At 42.0% G+C, this 22382-nt stretch overlaps 1 protein-coding gene across 1 annotated transcript in view; it reads left to right on the forward strand.

The window, feature by feature from the left end:
• Positions 1–22382, forward strand: part of rims4 (regulating synaptic membrane exocytosis 4) — a 341866-nt gene that overhangs the window by 90498 nt on the left and 228986 nt on the right. The window lies entirely within an intron of this gene.

Raw genomic sequence — 22382 nt, forward strand, 5'->3', positions numbered from 1 at the left:
CCCCAAACAGTCCACAGGTCGTGTTGTTTTCCAGGGACTATTTCTTCGGTGGAGAGTTCCAAACAAAATTGTTAGTAGCTGAATCATCGAAGTGTTTACAGCAGAAGCCTCTTCTGTAATTGCACATCATCTGATCTCTCAGCACATAACAATTACGGGTCTTTATTGAACTGAAAGCAGCGCGGTGTGTTCCAGTGCTGACTCTTAATAAAAAATGAGGATGCGTGGAAATCTTTCCTCGTTCTTCCTGTTTTTTAGTTTTGTGTTTCCAGAAGCAGGGTTTTGTATGAAATTAGCACAAACCTCAGGGAGTTTTTCTTTTTTTTACTGGGAATATGCAGCGTTTTGTTGATGCCAGCGGTCGTCGGCTGCACCGCCTGTCTCGCCACATCACCGTCATTCCCCATTATCACTGTACAAAGCTGCCTCCAAGGGACTATTACTGTAATGTAGCATCAAAAGGACAAGACCTTAATGCACTTTAATGAGGAGCTCAGCATCTTCTTGCCTCTAAATGTTTTGTAAATGAGGCCTCTTGTAGATGTCATTCAATCAGGGTAGTAACAATAAAAAAACACTTTATGTAACACAGCTGAGCTTATTTCGGAAATTTGTTCCACTTAGTCGCCATTTCAGGAGTTTGACTAAACAATCCCAAGTTCCATTGACTGGCTTTTCCAGAGCACTGTCAATCATATCCTTAAATGCTGTTTATATTGATGAATAAATAAATGTGAACTATTTTTATGCTGTGAGATTTGATATTTGTGTCCCACTCAGGCTGAATCGTAATGAGTCCCCTGACTTTTCATCTGGCATCAACCATCAGGTAAAATCTTCAAATTTTCAATATGTCCAGTACTTTGAGCACAATCCCATCAGCCTCAGCTGTCTGTGTTGGGCTAATTAGCAATTGTTAGCATTCTAACTAGTGCTGTCAAAAATATTGCGTTATTAATGTGTTAATGCAAATGCAATTTTAACGCCGCCATTTTTTTTATCGCGAGATTATCGTTCTTTGTGACCTAGTGAACTTGTAGTTTTTTATAAGCTGTGGCCACTGCTAGTAACGTAACAAAAACTACAGGATCCGATTGTAAACCGGAAACAAAACAATATGCACGCCCCACGGACGTGTTTGGTCTTGTCTGCTCGCTAGCTGTAAAAGAGTAGGCTACTGGTTTGTATGGATGTCAAGCGCCAAACGCCGAAATGGATGCGAACAAGATTCTGAATGGAAAGTTTAGTTTCAAAAAGTTGCCAGATGGGTCGACCAAAGTTATCTGTGTGTGTTGTCTGTGTGAATTGGGTTATCACCGCAGCACATCCAGTCTGAAATACCACTTGATGGCCAAACACACGGCGAATGTGAATTCTCCGCCACCTCCTTGTCAAAACCAGGCGACAATGGATGCTATTATGTTCAGAGGAAACTTAAGAAAGGAAAGTTTCAGCCATGGTTTAACTGCACTATAGCCTGAGTCCTAGTTTACAATGATGTGCACTTTGTAACTTTATCTTGTATCACCCTGTTGATCCCTTAGAAAGGCTTGTTGAAGGGGCTTTTTTGTAACCAAGCATTTATTTTTTTGTCATCTGTTTATAGACTGTTAAATTGTGTGAGATTTGATTCATTCAAATGTGAATGACTGCTCAAAGTGAGAATGTTAGTGTGAAATAAAACACTACACGTTGTTGTTTTCAATTAAAAGACATTTGCACAAAGCAAGCCGATCCACTTTTCCATGTTGATAAGAGCATTAAAATGATCATTAATGGGACATTTAGAATGGATAAAAATGTGCGATTAATTTGCGATTAATTGTGAGTTAAATGATATTCATGAGATTAATCGCGAAAAATAAATATTTTAATCGACTGACAGCACTAATTCTAACATAAGTGAGATGAACATGGTGAACACCATCCCTGCTAAACATTAGCATGTTAGCATTGCCGTCGACTTTAACATTTATCTCAAAGCTCCACCGTCCTCACAGAGCTGCAGTTTGACTTTATACTTTTAGTAAAGATTTAGTGCTTTTAAGTAAACAAAAGCTTAGGAAAGCTAATCTTATGAGCAGGTGGGTTCAGTGAAAGACTCTACTGAGCATGGTGGCTGCACAACATGGAGGCAGGTCTTCAAGTATGAAGTTATGGGCATACATTCATAGCTGGGACTTAGCAAGTGTGTTTACTGTGTTCGGGGCTTGAGCCTTCCTGTTCTCCTTCTGGATTATTGCCTCTGCTGCTAGCGCCTGTTACTGTTAGCGGACAGTACATGTCACATTAGCGTAAAAGTTTTAGATTTGCAGAAGTTTCTCTTCCTGCCACACCTCTGAATGAACTGCTTCACCTAACGTTCTCCTAGAATTGTGATTTTTCCCCAAAGATAAAAGGTGGAAGCCTTCGATAACTGCAGCTCACATGATGCTCGTGGGATAAGCTGCTGAAAGAAAACAAAATCATTGCCGAGCTCAGGCTGTAAATGCAAAAGAGCTTCGTTCCTTCACTGTCATATCACCACTTTGTGATTTTCAGCACATTCCAGCCACAGTTTGAGGTGCTGACAGACAGGACGGTCCTCAAACATTATGTCATCCAGTTCCTCGAAGTGGTCAAATAAACTTCATGCTTCACATGGCTTCACACTTGTGTCAGAGGTATTTTTGAGCTCTAATCACTGGAGCTCTGATGCGATGAGGCCACAGCACTCGGCATTCACACTCAGTCAACAATGTCTCTGATGTGGCTGGAGTTATTTAAATCTGCCTCTGTCACTTTTCCTCCCACACCCAACACCATCACAACCTCCCGCTACAGTTATTTATGGAGGAGAGGTGAACTTGTGACTGGAAGCTCGTTGATTGGAAAGCATATAACCAAATTCCACTTTTAATGTCTTGAATTGTCTAATTGGGTTTCATGTTTTTGTGTTGTTGTCTTGCTTTAAAGATAGTAAAGATCTGAACTGAGCTGAAAGATAACCATTTCTTAACCACACAGTTGCTTTAGTGTTACTCATTACACCAGAACCTGTATAAGCACACACGCTGTCACCCTGTCAGACTTTTCCTTTCAGGATGATTCAGGCGGGCTTATAATGTTTACAAGATATGTAGCTGCTGTTTCACGTCTAAGTGAAGCTGTGTCCACATTCATTTCTGCTGCAGCCTCACGTTGATCCACGATTTTTTATTTTCCATTTTACAAATTCACATAAAATTTCAAGGCGCATTAATTGATTTTAGTCACTAGGGGGCAGAAGAACTTCACAACAAGTTGATAGACGCAACATCTGACATATTAACATATTCTAAAGTTGTGATGGCTAACATGTTAGCGAACACATCCAGCAGCTACAGAGCAGCTTTTTCCTTAGTTTAGAGTCGCGTTTGTGTCCACTCAGTAAAAGTAAGTCCAATGTTCAATTTCCTTTAAGCTCTGATTTGGTTTCCACCATCTCCTCTTTAGAAACTGAAACTGCTGATTTGACATTCACACCCACTTCTCGCTGTGATTGGTCAGCTGTTGAAGCTGGATGAAGACGGAATCATCACAAGCTTCTTTTTTTATTTGCTGCACAACTATTTCTGTCACTTTCCATGTGAACAAAAAAGTGCAACTCTATATGATGATAAATGACGTCTCCTCCCGCCTTTTTGCTGCACCTTCAAGTGCGGAGGTTGTGAACAGCTCACATGGTCCGATGAAACATCGTACGAACTAGTTGAGATCGACGACACCCCGGCTGTAGCTTTGTCTGCTGTTTGCTGGGCAGGTATCGTACAGAGGTTTGATCACAGCTTTTTCTGAGACTGAAGTGGAACAATACAATGGCATAAAACCAAGATGAAGAGCTAAAGGAGGCTAAAATGTTAATTCTGTCTTCTGTGCTAATTCTCAGTTCATCACCACAAGCGACCCCTTTCATGTAACACCTAATCATTCATTCATGAATCCAAACGTTTCTGGAGCTTGGTTTGGAGCTTCTGACCACGTGCTGCTTTCACTGTCCTGCAGACAAGATGGAAAATTTTCACAGTAAGGCGAAACTTTTTTTTTTTCCCTGGAAATGTTTGCAGACTACCTGTCAGTACATGAATTCCAGCACTGATCTGAAAATAGACCAGAGTTTGTCAAATGGCGACGCTTTGTGAACGGGAATAACCGCAGACAGAAGGACGTGTAGCGCACGTAAGCACACACACTTTACACAGACATACACTTGCATGCACGCAGTGAATCTGCCGTTGAGACACACGTGACCCACATGCAGCACATAAAAATAACCGAATCAAGGCTCGTGGAACCTTGGACCAGCGTGTCCTTGACGGCATAAAGTAAACTCTCTATCACACACACACACACACACACACACACACACACACACACACACACACACACACACACACACACACACACACACACACACATACACACACACACAGAGCTTCTCCTCTCACGGAGGCGTCAGAAATATCACTGGCCTCCTACTGTCTGCTGCCTATTTCTGTATTTAACACTGAGCAGCGTCACAAAAACTTTGTTTAACTTAATACCCCACTGTTAGGGCTTTCTGGGGCTGCAGCCAGCTGCTGCTGTGTGATGATGCTTTAAGATAAGGTAAGATAAGATAGAACGTTATTGATCCCATGCCAGGGAAATGAAGTTGTTACAGACAGCAAGAACTGCAGATCAACATGGAGATAATGTGAGATAAAAACCAAATCTGGACAAAATGTGGGTTGTTTTTGTTAACATGTGTCCAGTGTGTAGAGTTTAGGGGTATCTATTGGCAGATATGTAGCAATTTTCACATTTGTTTTCACTGCATAGAATCACTTGAAAATCAGAACTGTGCTTGTGTTTCCTTAGAATGAGCTCTTCACGTCCACAGAGGCAGGAGGGCCTCTTTCGTGGAGTCCGCCATGTTTTGCCGCCATGTTCTAGGGGTGAGACGAGGGCTGTTCGGCTTGTTGCAATCTGCAACCTCGCCTCTAGATGCCGCTAACTGCTACACGCCGGACCTTAAACGCAGCTGCATCCTCAGCCTCTTGTTTAAGTGACAGTAACAGGAAGTGAGCATCTGCACAGGTTTAATCAGACAGTAAAGCAGCAGCAGTTTTTCAACCTGCAGATGTTCAACAGCTGCGTGTGTGTGTGTGTGTGTGTGTGTAGCTGGAGCCTTTCTGCAGAGTTCTGGAAAGCCCAGAGTTCAGTCTGCTGTGTGTGTCCTCCTGGTTACTGTGGAGAGGGAAGGAAGGGGGGCTCCTCATCAGATTGTATTTCTCGCTCATTCCCCTGAGTCTGTCTACATGTTGGACAGTTTAACGGAGCTGACTTATGGGTGTGTGTATATATCTGTGTGTATGTATGTGTGTACCTCACATGTTACATAACATCGTGTCACGGCTGCTGGGCAGAACACACACGTGATCTCATTGCTAAATCCCTGCTATCCTTTCTGTCTGACTGTATAGTGTACATTGCACATGTAGTGTGTGTGTGTACTATGTCCACTATGTGTGTGTGCACAGCTTCTTCCTGTGTTGTCTTAGCTCTCTCTTTACTTGTGATTTTGTACGTTGTTTTTCTGAATGTTAGATTTTTGCCTTTCGCTGATGATGATGTGTCGGGGCAGCAGAAAGTAAAGACGCTTCCAAACCTGCTGAAGATTCAAATGTTTTCATTATGTGGCTCAGATTTAAATATAACTACTACACCTCTGTAATAACAACTGACTTTAAGAACTATTAACTATTTAACCATTTAGAGGCGCATAGAGGCCTATTCATTTTCCAGCATGTAAGTCACCCAGGAGGGCACCTCATCATGTTTTCCTGCACACTTGGCCCTCGGCCCAGGGCACTTCAGGTTATGAACTGCTCTCGCTCTAAAAATTAAGGCTGAACTGATTAAAGGAAAACCTACGGGGTGATGGGTAGGCTTGTCTTCACACTTCAGAACTGATGCCAATGAAGTCTCTTCCAACCAGGGTTTCACAGCCATCTTTATGTCACTTCAAACAGAATTTAAATTACCTTTAAGCACCTCAAGGGAGTTCTCAAACGTCATCATAAATTCTCTGTGACTCATTTAAAACAAAGCAACTAAACAACTCTGTATGAATCCAGCTTCTGATTGGCTGCTCTTAAGTCTAAGGTTACGTTTGCATACTGTAAAAATACATGTAATCCTTTCATATTGCCGCTGGAGATGCATTCAAGAGAAATTATAAAAAATATTAACATTTTTGACAGATCTAACTACAACAACATCCAATGAAACTGAATAACTGTGTTTTTTGTGTACAGACAAGAGGAGATGTGTTTAATCAGCAAGTAAGGAAGTCTACAGGTAAATATTTAAGTTCAATCTTCACCATTTCTCCACACTAAACTACACTAAAAGCAGGTTTGGGAAAAATAGTTTCTTTATTAAAAATGCAATCCATCAACAGAAATACACACCACGATACATTTTCCCTGTGCGCATCGAAATGGGCGTTGAATCACTAAGAACAGTAAAGAAATGTGAAAACAGGACTGCGACCAGGACCCTCAAACTCAAAAAAAAACAAGGTCAATGGGAAGATTCACACTGCACCCAAACATTGTGAGGTGTGTCCAGGAAGATACAGGATGTTCATGAAGACTGACGCCTGAACGTTGAGCAACATCCATAAATCTTCTCACGACAAAATCAGGTTTTTACTGTCATCATCATCGACGGAAGTGCTTCCATGCAAATATGGACGCAGTTGTGTTTTTGTCTGGATGGCATCTTTGTGCTAAATGTGCTTTTTTTTAAAAGGAAAATTTTCAGCCTTTAGGTCTGAGAAAAAAACATAAGTGAGCCTGAAACTGGCGTGGTCCCACGTCACTATCCTGCGAGCTGGACGTGTAACTTAATGTTGTGTTTTTCCCTCAAAAAAGGTTAAGGATCAGACGAAAAACACATGGTTTCTGTGGGCGTTTCCTCAAATGCTTTATGTGTTGGACATTGTGATCCTGCAGTACCAGTGTTTATGTGGTGAAAGCTTGCTGGGAGCCAGAACTATTCTGCTAGTTACCGTCCAGCTGATGATGACTGCACAGCACGTACAGCATTAACGGAGAGTCGACATGCAGCCAGGAGCGTCCACGCTGCCAACTCATTCGCTCGGAATTTCACTGCCATGCAAAGCCAAGAATTGAAATTATTATGATAAAACAAATTAATGCCCTGTGTCCCTTTTCTCCAACAAGTGACCCATTGTAGAAGTTGAAAATAACAGCCCAGAGGGATCTGTTATACAAGAGAGCAGGACAGATGGCCAGAAAATACCAAGATGCCACAACCGTTTTATGATGCCAGCGCAGATCTGCCTGCTGAGCCGAAGAGCAGAGACCCAGGCACGGCTGTGTGTGTGTGTGTGTGTGTGTGTGTGTGTGTGTGTGTGTGTGTGTGTGTGTGTGTGTGTGTGTGTGTGTGTGTGTGTGTGTGTGTGCGCGCGCCTGTTTTTATGAATGTGAATTTCGAGGTGCCACTTTGTCTTAAAGTTAAGATGAAAATAATACATCATAAAGTCACATCTGTTCTTAGAAATCTGGTTATTATGCAATCCAGATTCTCTGCTACGATGCTCCTTGCATGCGTTCGTGTTTTCTACGCTTCCCTCGTTCCTGGTCACACACTTCAAACACTGAAATTAATTACCGATCAAAACCGTGTTCGAACGCTGCCAAACCAGTTTGCCCATTGCCAAAACCGAACTGTTTGCTAACCTCTTCATGTACACACATATAAAAACAGCGTGTGCAATTTGCGGCTTTGTCACTCCATCTTCCCATGACAGAGGAATATTATTCACAGCATTATATAATAACATGAGAAATAAAATCCTCATGACCATCGTGTAATCCGAGACTATAGCTGCTGATGGAAACAAAAGACATTTGTCTTTCCTTTTTCCCAAACAGATTCCCTCTGCGGGCCTCCAGATTTACACCAACAACCTTTTGGTCAGACGCCAGCCTCTCGAACCTCTTAAGCTACTGCCACCGCTGTCTCTCCTCTCTGTTATTGTGCAGTAATGAAGGCTTCAGAGGCTAATGAGTCCAAATTCCTCTGAAATTGACGACTGGCACCGTCAGCAGGACACAGAGACACAGCAGCCTCATTTTTATATTGTTTACTCTTCAGAGTCGGATGAAGCCTCCGTCTGTTTCTGTTTGTCTAACTTTCTGTGATTGCCCCCCACGCTGTGAACTGAATGAACAGTAACATTTCTCCATTTGTTTTTGCTTCGTGTGTCTTCACAGCACATTCCTCCACATCTACCCGATGACTTCTAGCTTTTGAAAACTCGGGGTTACTGTGAATACCTGACATTCTGCGGAGCATCATGTTAACAGCGAGGCATTATCTTAAATCAGACTGTTTGCAGGTTTTCAGAGTGACTGAGAATGTGAGGCGAACCTTCTGTTTCACATGTGCTTGTATAACGTGACTTCGTATGGCCATGTGAGTGTGTTTGTTTTGATGTAATCACTGAGATGTCCTCTCATTCAGCTGAGGGGCAGCAGTGACTCATGGGAGACGGAATTTTCTAAAAATGCCCCTGTCATGCCCTGAATTAATGTGCGTATGTATATGCGCCGCTGAGGTTATGATGCATGCGTGTTCATATGACAGATCCTGTTTTCAGCATGAAGCCTGGAGTCCGTCCAACACGGGACAGATGTTTTGCTTCCTCTTTTTCTCATCTCTCTGTTTTTCATGGTTATTTCCTTCTGATAATTCACCGAGTGGTTATTTAACGCTTCGTTATTCATTCTGACACTGTCTTGTCGTTGGTTGTTTTCTGTGAGATTAAGATGACTTTGCTTTTACTGACTGACATGTTTGCATTCTCATGTAAAATCAACACTGAGGCCACTCCAGCCCACGCTTTGTTATCATATTAAGTGACTTTACAAACACCATTGTTGGATTTTGAGTCTGCGTGTTGTTACCTGCCTCACAGGAACAAGGTTCTGGGTTCAAACCAGCCGCCAAGCAGCTGGGGTTTGTTTTTGTGGAGACATACAGGTGAGGGTCATTGATGACTCTAAACTGCCTCTAGGTGTGAATGTGAGTGTGAATGGTTGTTCATCTGCATGTGTCAGCCCTTTGATTGTCGGTCCAAGGTATACCCCGCCTCTCGCCCTTCGTCAGCTGGAACTGCTGCCAACCCCCAAACTCAACCCTCAGGATAAGTGGGTATAGCTCCTGAATGGATGGATGTTGTTACTGCACAGTTTTCTTGTGAACAGACAAAATTTAGATGGTTAATTTTTAGTAATTCTTATGAAAATGTGTTTGTGGTTCCTCATTTTCAAAGCTGACATTTGCAAAGTCATGTTTTCTCATTTGCAGTCTTCTTCACTGCCTTTGTTGGTGCATTAGCTTGTTGAATCGTTACCATCACCAGCTGTTGATCATCGGTTTATGTAGTTTTTTTTAATCTATATCCCCATTAGCAACATCAACAGTAGCTGCTAACATGGATTCAGCCATAAAACAAACAAACAAACATTGCTCCGTTGCTCAAAACATGATGTTTCATGAGCGTTAACCAAAGCGCTTTTGTTGCCTAAACCTTAGCAGATGCAGGAGTCAGCATGCAAACCCAAACTCCCACCAGCCACCCACCCTAACCACCTCCTTATGACTTAGAGCGGAGGAACGCAGCACTTCTTCACCGGACACAACTTTCCCACTGAACATAATCTGGACACTGTGTTTTCCTAAAAACAGAACCAGTAAAATAAACAGTTTCACACACATAAATGGACTGTGTAGACTGTATGTAGAACACAAGACTGAATCAAATGATTGGTAACCAATGGTTTGGACAAATGTAATGAAGATCTGAAACTTTGCGTCATGTTTTTGAGAATAAGAGAAAACTTGCATAAATGTTACCTGAGCTGTAGAGAATAAGATGAAACTTTGCAGAACTGCTCAACATTCGCTTGAATTAAACGCCCTCTCATTAACTCAAACCCTCTGAAACCCAAGTATTGGTTATATTTTAACAAGGCTAGTAGAGTTTTAGCCATCAATGATTCGATAATATCAAAATATGTACCTGTATTTTACTGACATGAAATTGTTTGATGCAGCACAATAAAAAGCAAATGAATTTGTCCTCTGCACAATAAAAAAATCTGTAAGAAAATGACTTGATATTGGAGCTTTTTTATTTTTGACCTCGCAGATTTCGAGTTTTATTGGTACCGGGAACCATTATGAGGCATTACAGTCAGCAACTGACCCATGTTTCTGGATATTTAAAATGTTAGATGCTTGCAGATGACTATATCTGCGACTCATTAGCTGGAAAACACAATGGAACCACAGCATGAGGTTTTACCCTAGTCCAAGTTCAATAAAAACTGATAATAATACCACAAAAACTGAATATTTTCATGTGTATAAGTATATCTAGGCATCCTCCATATATATATATATATATATATATATATATATATATATATATATATATATATATATATATTCATGAAATCTAAATATTGCCGCCTATATTCATATTTATTGCTGCCTATATTCATATTTAAGGCATTTATGCCTATATTTTGACTATGTATCTTCATATTGAGGCCATTTACTGTATTTATCACTTCAAACTGTGTGTAATATCTCTATTAGCACTGAATTCCTTGGTTTGAGGGGAACCAAAGGTAAATCAACCACTTTGGCGTGTTCAGAATTTCATTGACTATTTGAAACGTCAATCATCTGCAAACTTGGCGGTGATTGGCTTGATCTTCTGAAGAGGAGGCCCTTGTGCTCAGCTCACACTGCTATTGGCTTCTGTGGTTGCTCGGCTTCGTGATTGGTCAAGTGTTTCATTTGAAATCTGAGACTCCACAGAATACAAGATGGCGGCTATCAAGGAGCAAACAGAAACAGTGGAAGATGAGCGCAAGGCCTGCTAATTTGAAAGGAGAAAACATCTTTCTGCGATTATTGTCATGTTTTGGACTAAATATTTTTACTGCAGAGGATCCTTTGGACCTTTGTGGATGTTTATGGGCCGTTTCTGTCGGAGTGTTACTGCTCTGTGGATCACTGAGGGACGTCATCGGTGAGTTGCCTCAATTTCAAAAACAGTTGTCTGTCTGCTGTTGGCGTTAATTGTACCTGCTTTTGTGACTGTATCTTGTAATGGTTTGCATCAAATGATTCACAAGAATATCCTAACGGTGGTTTATATGTGTATAAATGTGAATGTAGGCTCTTCGACGGTCAGCAGACAGGCTGTTAGAACGATAAGTGGATCTGGCTTTAAGGTTAGCGACAGGGACTGCTAGCCTAGTGAGTGGTTGTGTGTGTTAATGCTAATGTCATTAGCTAATGCTAATTTTGTTCCTGCCATGACTGACATTGGCACAAAGCCCTTTTTCTACACTAAAAATACATGTTGTCACACTACTGTATATACTGTGATTGGTGAGTTCACTCATGTCTCAGTGATCAGGCCTTTTGCGTCAGAGAAGCCCACTGTTGTTTTATTCATCCTTAGAAGTCATATGTACTTTTTTTATTATTCAAGTTTTCTACCACGCAACATCTTTAGAATAAAGGAGAAAATACTGCAGGTCCAATACTCAGAGAAGTGTTGATATTGAGCCAAAAGAGAGAGCTAGGGGGGATCAGCCATGTTGTTTGAACTTGGAATCTGGTATCTCTTACAGTATTAATATTTTCCTGTCAAAAATGTTGCTATGATATCTCTCAGATTCTGGGGTGTTGGGATACGTGATGTTTGCCCACATTCAGTCAGGAATAGGTACTATTGCACAGTTTCAAATGGCAGTATCAGCTTCTCAGCTGGATCTCTGAGGCTTGATCTGAAGATAGACTTGTGAAACGAAATGATTCCACCTGTTTCTAATCAGGTCTTTGTCAGCAGAGGTGAGCATCTGGTCTCTGTTTCTGGGGACCAGTGATTACTACATTACAGGGCTCATGTCCAGCCAAGCTCACCGTGCTCTTAGTTCTTGGTGTTGGGTGTCGTTTCCAAACCTTTTACAGCTGCTGGTGGTAAAGATGGTTTTAGTGCTGTGGAGCCAGGTTCCTGAGAGCAGCTATGGCCGAGTTAGGATGGAGCAAGTCTTGCTGCATTAGTCAAAAACTCAGAGGAGAGTCTGAGTTAAGTTCTGTGAATGTAAATGATCATTGGTCCATGCCAATGCCGAATTTTAAATACTGTTAGTTCAGAGTTTTCATTACAGCAGTTTGAGGCAACAGGAGTCACAAGGTGGAACTTATGCTCTGTCCACATCATAATGCACAATAAATATGAGCAGTCAGGTGGGGACACACAGCTCATCTCAGCCTACTAGTTGCAGTTATGAATAGGAAATAAGAGGAACTGTAGACGTGGGTGCTAAAATGGCTGGCATCATGGGAAATTCAATGTAAATCAAATCTGAAATGAGCAGCTTTAAACCCTGCTTGTTTTTAACCTGGTTCATCTTGTTAACAAACGGCTTCAGTTCATGAATGTTTGCTGCAGTGAAAGGTTGCAGCTGCATGTTGCAGTGGCGCACTTTATAGCAGCAGATGTAATGATGGTAAAACTGCTTTATGTGGCATATGCCCTCTCTGTAGTTAAACACACACACCTGGGTCCGCTGCTTTTATGTGTGTGGTTTCAGTCACCTGTGTCCATGGGCAGGAGGTATGATGAGGTCGTAGAGACAGCCACAGCACAAGGCCTGAGAGAAATTAAATGACACAAGGTCACATGGAAGGAAGAGCGAGCACATGTGATGACACGTGAATGCAAAAACAAGCAGACTGTGCCTCTGCCGGGCCGGAGATGCTGCACAGTCACATCACTCATTTCTTAGCAACCTCGCCGGCGCCGTCGTGAAAGGTCATCAGTGAATTAACTTTATGCAAAACGTGTCAAACCAGGTCAGCGGCCGAGAGCCAGCTGAGAGCACTGTGATATTAACATCAGTGACCAGTCAGCTGATCTCATCACTTGTTACTTTGATTATTTATACTTTATTCAGATCTCTTGTGCTGAGATTTCTGCTTTCATTTGAGATCACATCAGACTTTCCAGTGCAGACATGCACATTGTTCAAAGTCAAACTGATACCCTCCTCACTCACTGACATGTTTTTATTTTAATATCCTTTTTTGCTTTTGCTCTGCTTTCTTCTACCAAACAAAGCTAAAGGGTTGATAGCATCAAATTTATTTGTTTTTGTAAAATTGTAAAGGATTTGTTTCAGATGTTTCTCCTTTTTACAACCTTAACACTTGAGACAAAGGCCCTTTGTGCTGTTAAGTATTCCACACAGAAAATCAAGGTTGGTTAGCCTAGCATGCTAATGTTAGCACAGATTCCATCTAGAGGGATTGTTTCATGTTGCTTCAACACCTGCCGAGTAATGAGGATCTCCATCATGCTCGGTGAGCATAACTAGCATTAACTCAGGGCCGGCGATTGCTATAGGCGATATAGGCGATTGCGTAGGGCGACAAATGTGTTGGGGGCGCCCTCTAGTGTCGCCCTTGCTTTTTGTCGCCCTTAACCATTACTCGTGGAATTAAAACGACGAGTGAAATAAAACATGTTTATTAAACATGACTATCGTAGGGCGCCCCTCAGCCATACGTTTACTTGTAAATTTAAATTTTGCGTCAGTTTTGAAGGTGAATAGAAATGCCAGAAACAACTATTCATCTTCTATTATTTGAGACAGGGACAAAACTAAAAGAACTTCAATCTTTTAATTTTGTAGTGCTACGTACAGTATCTATAAAAGCACTTTTCTTTGTAGAGGGTACAGTTAATCCAGTTGATGGGTCTTGGTCATAATTTGCTCTAAGTATCCTTACCATGTGTTTTAAGAGTGTTTTTTTGTTTCGTCCTTTGTTTGAGTCATTATTTGTTAAATATCCTTGTTATATAGCCATTGTTTGCTTTGTAGCATTTTTGTATGTGCAATTTATTAAAGTTCATCAGTTAAGACATAATTTGCTTCTTGAAGTGTTCGAGTGACTATAAGAACATTTTTGTTGGTATTGTTTCTGGAGTTCATCCATTCTTTGAGTTTACATAAGCATTTTCAAGTTCATATCCTTTATAATTTTGTATACAAGTCCTTAGAGGTGAGCGGCCTGGTGGCGCAGCAGGTAGTGCGCATGCCTCACACCAAGAAGGTCGCCGGTTTGATCCCCATGTCGGGTGGGGCCTTTCTGTGTGAAGTTTGCATGTTCTTCCTGTGCATGTGTGGGTTCTCTCTGGGCACTCCGGCTTCCTCCCACAGACCAAAAACATGCTCATTAGGTTAACTGGTGACTCTGAAATTGCCCAAGTGTGAGCGTGAATGATTGTTTGTCTGTATATGTTGCCATGTGATTGGCTGGCGACCGGCCGTTGACAGCTGTGATAGGTTCCAGCCCCCCCCCCCCCCCCCGCAACCCCGAAAAAGGGATGGTCAAGTATAGACAATGGATGGATGGATGGATGGAGGTCTTTAGAGGTGACACTTTTCAGTCATAATTTGCTTGTTTTTTCAGTGTCCTTAAAAGCACTTCTATTTCCATATAGGGTTGGGGGGAAATAGTAAACACAGTTCTTCAGTGAGGATCCTGTAAGTACATGAGCCTGTGTGAGGTTTTTCTGTTAAAAATGTTGCAGGTGGCAGTAATGTGGTTTGCAATTAAAATTTAAAAGTGCGTCCTCTGTGAATTAGAGAATACATTTTGACCATTACCCACTAAAATCTCTTAAGAGCAAAGCAAACAAAAAAAAGTGCTGACCCAGAAATAATAATCATAATAATCCTGTCTGGACAGCGGCTGTAAAAATGTTTTAAAAGGGGAAATGAAAGCGAGAGGAAATTGGAGAGAATGAAGACAAAATGTTTATGTAACAGCTCTCTGACGAATGGCGTGGTGGTACGGGAGCACACCCTCATCTGTACGTCCTGAGGATTCATCTCACCTCCTCCTGTCTGCCAAATCAAAAGCCTTGTACCTCCACAAAGTATTAGAAATTACAACCTTGTTTACAAGCTTTCAAGCAGCACATCTTTGATTTCCTCTCATGGGTTTGTGAATTGTGGAATATCAAGTGCTGTTCCAAGGTTTTCACATGACAGCAGCAGCAGCAGCAGCAGCAGCAGCAGGCAGACAAGGAATCCGCAGCATGTGGTGTGGTTAGCATGTCCGAGCTTGTTAATATACACGGCTCCTGGTTTGTTATGACCACGGCAACAATACTGTACGTGTCTGGAGGAGTTAGTTTCACGCTGCTGGCTTCCCAGCAGACCCTTTGTCTGACTCCTAAAGGGTTTTTGTAACAGTCTGTTACAGGACAATGCACGGGATAATGTCATGTATGCTGTAATTATCAGGGACCAGTGGACAGGAGTTATTTCAGCGTGGAAAAATAAAAACATGTTTTTGGGAACTGGTCACTTGTGGTTGGTGCTCGCTGACACCACCCACACGAGGACGGACATTTCAGAAATGCAGGCGCAAAGAGTCTGTTGTGTGTGAGCAAAAGTAAAATAATAGATTATCTTTAAATTGTATCTGTGATATAATCTTTGCAGTAGTGACCACTTTTCTTGAAAATGGTCATGTGAGCAGATACACATGTTGCCATTACATAGATTATTAAATATTCCAGAGTAGTTATGCGTAGTTTGCCCTGGTTGAAGATTGACAGTGAGGTTGTCCCAAATCCAGCCTGTTCTCACCTTACAAACAACTTTATAGGTTGTTTGTGTCAGCAGGTTGTCACGTCAAATGAATTTACGCTATTGTTGAGCTGTGACCTCTAGAGGCTGTAGTAATTATGACGGGAGCAAAGGAGGAAGTCAGGTGAGGAAGTATAAGGAGCAAGAAAGTCCACATGTGGAGGTGTTTTTGAACAGAGGTGGCTTTGTCTGTCCTTTGGTAATCCTTGTATATGTCGTTTTAGGAGTCACTGTCAACCGACCGATTCGGCCGTTCAGGTATGAGGATGTGTTGACCAAATCTCCCGTCATGTCACTCTTATAAAGACCATAACATCTGCATTTTTACAAATCCCATTTTTATCTTGTATCATCATCTGTCATTGGAATACAGGAAATGGCGGATTTATTTAAAATGAGTTAATCTGTAATCTTGTCATGATTCTGGTACAAACTGGCCACAAAGAGACAGCTGTCGCGGGGTGGCTGTAATCTACAGGTTCAGTGTGGAGATGGCAGTGTATGCCTTTTCTGTCCAAAGAAGCGGATCAAGGAGAAGCGCTAGAGATCATTTATGTTTGATGTTATTTTGTCTATATATCTGTTTCAGGTCATGCAGCATGTGAGTCCCTCATAGCTCCCGACATATTCATGTTTCTTCAGTCCTTATTTGCCTTTGCGTCTCTGGTGGTGGACAGCAGGATGTAAAAAACATGGATATGTCAGTATCAGATCAGCTGCATGATCACCACCTGCCTCTTTTCCACCTGTGGAGGCATTATGGGCTGAAGCTCGCTCAGCCTCAGAGAGACGTTTCAGATTTTAACTTTTAAAGTCAGTCTGTGTCAGCTGTTCTGTGTTCTTCGTGCGTCTTGAGTGTAAAATCAGCTGTATCTTAAAGCTGCAGGAGACAACCTGAGGCCACTTTTCCAGGGTGAAGTTTTTGGGAATGTTTACCAGGAAAACAAGGAATAAACTTTGAGGGATTCTCAAGTAACTCTTGAATAAACTCCTCAACACTGATGATACAAAACTCTACTCGCTTACAAGTGGGTCTCGTCAGTGATGTTTCTTTAGCAGCATTAATCAATTTTGATTTTTGATTTAAAATCATATATGTTTGCATTCAGGCTGCACGGTGGAGCAGCAGGTAGTGCGCGTGCCTCACAGCAAGAAGGTCGCTGGTTCGATTCCCAGGTCGGGCCTTTCTGTGTGAAGTTTGCATGTTCTTCCCGTGCATGTGGGGGTTCTCTCCAGGCACTCCGGCTTCCTCCGACAGACCAAAAACATGCTCATTAGGTTAATTTGTTACTCTAAACTGCCCCTAGGTGTGAGTGTGAGCGTGAATGGTTGTTTGTTTATATATGTTGCCCTGCGATCGGCTGGCGACCGGTCCAGGGTGTATGTTCCTTAAAGGTCCAGTGTGTAGGAGTTAGGGGGCTCTATTGGCAGAAATGTAATATAATCTAGTTGTTTTTCATTAGTGTGTAATCAGCTGAAAATACGAATGTCTTATCACCATGTTTCTACAGTAGCCCAGAGTGGACAAACCCGACACTGGCTCCAGAGCGATCTTTGGTGGAGGTCACCTTCCTTTAGCTGCAATCACTAGATGCCACTAAATCCTCCACACTGGGCCTTAACTGCAGAGGGCTTGTTGAGTGAGAAAGACCTGCAGGCTGAAAAGTGCTTATAAACACCAAATTTAAGACAGTTATGCAAGACATTATTTACCAGAGAAGGAATTCAAACTATACCTGAGGTTAAGATGAACTCCAGCCAGAAATACTGCCAGTGTGCACGCTAATTATGTCACTGCATTTAACAGCTCTGTACAGGAGACAGTGGTAAATGCCCAACCTGAGATTACCATTGATTTTCATCATGGAGTAAACAACAGAGCTGCTGCATTTTTCTAAAGGAGAGGAGGGAAAAAAGAGGAGAGTAAATGGGCATGTACTCCAGCTGAAGCATGATAATTGTTGCATTAAAATAATTTGCTCACTAGCTTTTATCTCTTTTTCCATATTTTCTTGTCTTTTGGCTTTGAGGTAAAAATCCAATTTTCCGTGGTCGTTAAGATGAAATTCGAAATATTAAAAATCCAGATGTGTGTGTGTGTGTGTGTGTGTGTGTGTGTGTGTGTGTGTGTGTGTGTGTGTGTGTGTGTGTGTGTGTGTGTGTGTGTGTGTGTGTGTGTGTGTGTGTGTGTGTGTAAATTCATCTGAATAGTTCCCGGCAGCAGGCGACCACACCGTGTGGGCACAAACACTAAGCGAGGAGCTAACCCACTAAAGAAAGTGAAGCAGATGTCTAATTTTACTTAATAAGAAATCCTCTCGCAGACGATGGAGGCTGAAATTTTAATTTCTGTTGACTTTAGAAATCTTGCAGTTTATGCAGCATCTGCACACGACATGGACTGCAGCTGACAGCAGCTCACTGGTGCTGGTTGGGGTTTAGCAAAAGGATTTGGGTCAAAATGCTTCTTAATCCGTTTATTTACAAGTTGGCAATAGTTAATACAGCGCTAATGCTAAATATGTGTGCATCTGCAGTTGGAAGTTTGAGGCAGTTCATGTATTTGCTCACATAAGAAAAACGTTTACCATTTTTGGTCTGCCAGCCAACACCACAAGGACACAATTTCATGACACTTGCTCTTTTTCCAAATTGACCATAATTGACTCGATTTTGGCCAATTAAGAAAGCACAACAGGCAAAAACATGGATGTGTCACGAGATTTACAGTAAAGATCGGTCCACCACAGATGGCCAGTCTGTTTAAAAATAGTTTGAAAATAATTAAAGCCAGAAAACCTCGGCACAATAAGCAACGCAACATCTTTTTTTCTTTGTTTTTGAGGTTGCTTCTGTGTTTCCTCCGTCTTGGTCATGATGTTTTGTGGAGTTACAAAATATTCTCAGCCACTTATGCTCGAGCTTTCAAAGTAAGATAAATATGAGCTTCCTGTCAGTTATACTGTAGGCTACTTATCTTCAGTATTGGGAACAAAGATCTCACAAAACTTTATTTTTAAAGTTTATAACTCCCATCAACAGACAGGATGACGAGGAGGAAAGTTTTGATGTGTTATATATTGTTTGTCAGCCACTCAGCTCTATGGGCACTGGTATGTTTTCTTCTTAAATGGTCTGATTAACCTTAACCCAAAGTGGTCACAGACTTTTCTGGAGTATTCAGCTGCTGGTCGATGGAGCTGTTTTGACTGTGGAGTTTTGTGGCAACTGGCCGCCCAGGGTGTCATTGTGCCGCCACGAGGTCTACGAGAAACAGCCGTTGAGGCTTGGACCGCAGTTAACCGTGTGGTTCACCACAGAGACCAGGAGGAGGAGGAGGAGGAGGAGGAGGAGGCATGGAAGGGAGGAGAGAGTAGGGAGGGGGGTAAAGAAGAAAAGAGAGAGTGAGTGGATGCAAACTAAGCTCTGAAAATGTCTCTCTTCTCCTTTTTACCTCGTTCTCTGCCTTCTTTTTACTGCTGACACGACGTAAACATTAATGTAGTAGCTTCAGGTTAATGTGCACATATTTTTCACTTGTGTCGTGGGGTTAGGCAGCATCAGTGCTGATGAATCATAATTAGGAAGGACAGAGAGGGAGGTGAGGGAGGAAGAGTCAAAGATGAGGCATAGAAAAATAAAGGTGCAGGAACTGAAGGAAGAAAACCTGTTTGTCTGCCCAACAGGGACAAGTCTGCGTAGATGGTTGGATGAAACATGAGACAGACAGACAGATGGACACTGCTTGGGGACCCATTTTGCAGAGTGACACCCTTAATCTGTGCATATTTACTGAACGTCTAAGCAAAATCACCTGACCATTGGGCAAGGCGAAATTTGCAAGCACCTGATTTGGCTGAGGTCATCGGCTAAACTCCGTCTTCCAGAGTTTAATATCAGCCTTAATCTCATTTGCATTGCACTTTTCATATGAAACAAATAAGCAGCAGGGGCTTTTTGCAAAACATTTGTTCTTGAACTAGCAGCCAAGAGTGAAAGAAAAACCTCATCCTGCACACAAAATGCTCAACAGAACAAATCATCAAAAGCCTGTTTGTTCGCTGCAACATGTAAATGTCACTTGGTTTAAAGATGTTAGTTTTCTACTGAACCTGTTTGCTGCGCAGCCAAGCATGAACTGCTGTTTCCACACAACCCATGTCACTAAAACACCTTGACGAGGAGGATTTGAGGTGGTCTGAATAGAAAAGTTTGGAAACAATAAGAAGAGTAACGTTCGTGGCATGTTTCGACCTGAACCAGAGATACGACATGTCAGTGGGAAATACTGGTTACTGACAAGCATCTTTTACACCCGCACGTTCTAAAGAGAGTACCTCAGGTGCACAAATGTTTGTTTAATGGTCCACACTCATGAGTGAGGAGCTTAAGAATGTGTGTGAGCAGCCCGAGGATGCTGAGGAAGCGAAGTCAGTTACATATCCAGCCGTCTGCATGGGTTTGTAAATTACCTGACCCCGTCAGCTCGTAGCTCAGAGCAGGAGTAGCTCGCCTTGGGGATTGATAAGTAAGAGATCTTTCCAGCCCCTCATTTATCACCTCTGTCTTATCAGTCACTAAATCTGTTCCTCCAGCTTTTCTTTGCACCAACAGCTGCCACTTGTCTGAGTCTGGAGCTTCCCTCCATCATGGACCCTTTTACTCTTTTAGCATCCAGCTGCTGATGCACCGTCCAGGACACAGAGACGTGTGTCTGTTTCTGTGACACCTCTGTGCTATGTTTACTGTCCAGCCATCTCCATTAACTGCCTCTGTGTTCGCTGCCAGCTGATAGAAAGGATTCCCACCGTAACCCTTCGTACATGGACTAAACATGGAAAAGCAGGCTTGAGTTTTTACGCACCACACATCTGGAACAAACTCTTTTAAATCCAGGCTTAAGACTTTTCTATTCGCCACTGAATTTCATTGGATTGATTCAAACATTGCGTTGGACTGTTTTATTGTGTTTTAGCTTATTTTCATTCTCCGTTTTTAAACGTGTCCTTTTACATTGCCTTGTCCTTCTCAATGCTTTTATGTCTTACGTAAAGCACTCTAAAATTCCTTGCTGTTGAACGGTGCTATACAAATAAACTTGCCCTGACTTGCCCTGAAACACAGAGCAGAGACGTCCTCTGGACAGGCTGTATGCTGTGGATTGTGCTGCTGTTTTGAGAGAAAGAATGCACAGAAGTGTAATCTTGTTTCAGGGCTGCATTGCAGAAATTACTTCAACTCCCACCTGACTGGCAATGCTTGCATTTCATGAATAAAACTGCCTCAGCTTGCAGTCAGTTTTCTGTTACCACCTTGCCTATGAAAGTTGTGCTGGACATCACAAACTCGTTGGTGTAATAGAATATTTAAAGAAATGCTGGGAAAGCTAATGAGCCGTGGAATTTTCTCTTATGTAATAGAAGCCATAATGAGCTCTTGCGTCGCCTCAGGCATTTGTTTACTTGAAATTCTGGCAGGAGCCATATTTTCATGCAGGAGTGATCCAGCTCCAGCACATACAGTACAATTAGCACAGACTGATGTTTGGCTTGGGTTTAAAGCCCCAGTCGTTCTTTAAAAGCCCAAAAATTTGACCTGAAGAATTTGAATCTTAAATATAGACAATATGAATATATTACACAAAGCTAATATTATGTAATGTCTTAATAGTGGAGGAGGTGAAGGTGTGTTTTGTAATGCACACAACGTCCTGTGACTTGCCAGATTCGACCCTCTTCCCAAGAAACTAATCTGCAACAGCAAATATGTTTTGGAGGAAAAACAAAGCTGCACATTAGATTTTCTGTGCAGATAATGACGAAAGGCTGTTAATGCATTCAGCAAGATGTTGATACTGGGCATAAAGTTAACAAACTTTGTTTTCCACAACATTATTAAACCTTTGTGTTTGAGCACTGGCAGCACTTGATGAAGGTTAGAGAAAGATTGTGGTCTTGTTTAATACAGAAAAAAGTCTGCAACACACGAGATAAAGCATGTTTACTGTGCTAACATTTAACCAAACCCACGACTTAAAGCGCCTTGACCAACCACATGTTGGACTGTGGACTGCAGTGCCGGATCCTCCTCTGTGCCGTTCATAGGAGTAGAGACACATTCCCTCATAATCTGTGAATATAATATAGCCAGCCAGCGTTTGTTTGCCATCACAAACTAACTGAAATATTAATGCCATGTTGAGTCATGTCTTAGCTGTTGCGTTAGAAGTGCACCAGTGTAATCAGTAGGAGACGGGGTTGTGACGTGTGAGCACCTAAAGAATTTCTCTGAAAGTTTGATTTTGGTTTAACTGACAATAAGTTAATGCTGGAAATGGTGTTGGTCCGCCAGAAGGGGGCAGTTTTCCCTCTGGTCCTAATAAGAAATCCTAATGCCCAAATGCAGTGCTGGGGGTGCTGTGCTGTAGGAGACGTCATCCTTTGGATGATTAAACCGAGGTCCGAGGTTGGTCATTAAAGATGCACGAGTTTTTATTGCGGTGTCCTGGCAAACTTCCCAACACAGCTCTTTCCGGTTGGCCACCCAATCACCCCCCTTTGTACTTTCTTCAATGTTTCCCTCCCTCTCTACCTGAAGCTA

Source organism: Chaetodon trifascialis, chromosome 3 (genome assembly GCF_039877785.1).
Source record: "Chaetodon trifascialis isolate fChaTrf1 chromosome 3, fChaTrf1.hap1, whole genome shotgun sequence".
Taxonomy (NCBI): Eukaryota; Metazoa; Chordata; class Actinopteri; order Chaetodontiformes; family Chaetodontidae; genus Chaetodon; species Chaetodon trifascialis.